Source organism: Scyliorhinus torazame, chromosome 12 (genome assembly GCF_047496885.1).
Source record: "Scyliorhinus torazame isolate Kashiwa2021f chromosome 12, sScyTor2.1, whole genome shotgun sequence".
NCBI lineage: Eukaryota > Metazoa > Chordata > Chondrichthyes > Carcharhiniformes > Scyliorhinidae > Scyliorhinus > Scyliorhinus torazame.
In genome coordinates this window covers 36,700,267-36,702,845 of record NC_092718.1, presented here as the reverse complement: position 1 = coordinate 36,702,845, position 2,579 = coordinate 36,700,267, and the positions used below count along the sequence as shown (strand labels likewise).

The 2,579-nt window shown below is 45.6% G+C and overlaps 1 non-coding gene across 1 annotated transcript; it reads right to left on the bottom strand.

Moving 5' to 3' along the window:
* Nucleotides 1-1,410: 1,410 nt before the first annotated feature.
* LOC140387555 (U2 spliceosomal RNA) lies at nt 1,411-1,603 on the bottom strand. The gene has a single exon (XR_011933899.1). It is a non-coding gene; the product is annotated as a U2 spliceosomal RNA (small nuclear RNA).
* Nucleotides 1,604-2,579: the final 976 nt, after the last annotated feature.

The window sequence follows — 2,579 nt, the reverse complement described above, 5'->3', positions numbered from 1 at the left end:
CTGGGGCGGGTTGGTAAAGGACTTGAGTCTTCTTCAGGTTGAGGCTGAGACCGATTCTTCGGTATGTTTCCACGAAGATGTCAAACATGGCTTGGAGATTCTTTTGTTGGAGAGTAGATATGGCAATGTCATCTGCATACTGAAGTTCCATGAGCAATGTCAGTGTCATTTTCTCCTTGGATTTTAACTGGTTGAGGTTGAGCGGTTTTCCGTCCAACCTGTAGCCGACGTCCACTCCACTGGGAAGCTTGTTCTTGACAAGGTGAAGGATGGTGACGATGAAGATGAAAAGTGTGGGGTTATGACACATCCCTGCTTGATTCCAGTCTTGACCTCAAAGGTTTATGTCTTATTTCCGTTGGTGAGAGCGTCACCGACATCCTGTCGTGAAGGAGTCGGAGGATATTGATGAACTTCTCTGAAGGACTATCGACCTTTTACAGGGTCTTCCATAGCACTTCCTGATTGACAACTGCAAAAGCCTTGGTCAGGTCAATAAAGGCCATGTAGAATTGCTGATGTTGCTCCTGGCATTTCTCTTGAAGTTGCCGAGCAGTGAAAATCATGCCCATTGTTGCACAGTTTGGTCAGTAGCCACAATGGCTTTCTGGAAGGATTTCTTCAGAGCCTGGGAGAAGGCAGTTAGCGAGGATTCGGACAATGATCTTCCCGGTTATGGAAAGTACGGAGATTCCTCGGGGGTTCCCACAATCCGCTTTGTCTGCTTTTTTGAAGATGGTGGCAATGACTGCATCCCTGAGGCCAGCAGGAATTTCTTCTCTGTCCAAGATTTTCAGGAACAGGTGATGGAGATGAGGGGTGATCTCTTCTCCACCAAATTTGAAAATCTCCTCTGGAATCCCGTCCACCCCTGCGGCTTTTCCAATCTTCACATATTTTATGGCAGGTTCGACTTTGTCCACACTTGGTGTGAGTCCAAGATCATCTTTGATTAGAGTTGGGGGATTTCCTCAAATATGTCCTCATCTATAATTGTATCACTGTTTAAGAGTTCTTTGAAATGTTCTCTCCAATGGAGGCTGATGTTTTCTCAGTCTCTCAAGCGAGTCTGTCCTTACTTCACACTGGTTTGAAGGCTAGCGTGCTGGGTCCATATATTGCCTTGGCATCTGTTATCGGCCCAGACCAGAACCCCAGTTCCTGGATTAGAATCCAACTATATACACTTTGTAAAACTGTGAGGAAATGTTACAGGACCAGGAGTGGTAAGACAGGCCAGCAGACAGCTTTTATATAAAAAAAATTAAAATTTGAACACAGAATTAAGCACATTAGCAATAAGGAAATAGCTTTATAGTTGACAGGTATAACACCTTAACTTGGTTCCTGAAATCTGCCTCTACATTCCAATTAAACAACCTGTATATATTAAATAACACTAATTAAAAAAAAAAAAATTTCATTCCTGGAGATACTGCAACATCGGGTCGATGCGTGGAGCGGACAGAGCAAGCCCCTAGTCCATCTCCCTGCTCTAAAAATCAATTCAATATATGGTCCCCATCAAGGGACATCTCAGATATCAAACTGAAAAGAACAGAAGCTACACTTGATCTTAGCCAAAAGGCGGCCGAGAAGCGATTACTAATTTATAAAATTGACAACCATGTTTTTCCTGCTTGTATTGGTGCAGAGTCCTTGGAGAGAGAAAGTTGTTTTGCGGGCCAAACTGAAAACCTTTTGCTCAGCTTAGAGCCCTGGAAGTAACTCCTTTCTCCAGACAGATCCGGCCCCTGCCGCTAGCTACAGCAACTGCACTCAAAGCACACAGCAATCTTTTGATTCTTGTTATAAGATGTGCCTTGATTTTTTTTGTGAGAAAATATTTTATTAAGGCATTTATAATTTTAACAATTTTAAACATCAGGTTTCAACAAGAACAAAACAATATAACCAACACACACCCCCAGTAACAAACCCCAGCCAACATGGCTTACACAAACAGGACCTCCTTCCCCAGGCCCCTTTCCACTGGTTTTCCTAACCTTCCTCAACCCCCCATGCCTCCTTTCCCCCCTCTCCCCCAACCCCCCTGCTGCCAGCTTAATGTTTCTCGAAGAAGTCGGTGAATAACTGCCATCTCCAGGCAAAACCCACAGCGATCCCCTTAAGGCGAATCTAATTTTTTTTGAGACTGAGAAACCCCGCCATGTCACTAGCCCATACCCCCCGGGGTTCCCAGTCCCTTCAATCTAGTAAGATCCATCTCTGGGCCACCAGGGAGGCAAAGGCCAGGACATAGGCTCCTTCACCCTCTGGGCTCCCGGATCTTCCGACACACTAAAGATAGGCATCGCTGGACTCGGTACAACCCTCAATTTTAATATTTCTGACATGACATCAGCAAACCCCTGCCAGAAACTCCTCAGCCTTGGACATGCCCAAAACATATGGACATGGTTGGCAGGAACCCGCACAGCACCCACAACTATCCTCTACCCCCACAAAAAACCTGCTCATCCGGATCACAGTCATGTGCGCCCTGTGGACCATCTTAAATTGTATCAGGCTGAGCCTGGCAAACAACGACGATGCATTGACTCACCTCAGGGCCTCCT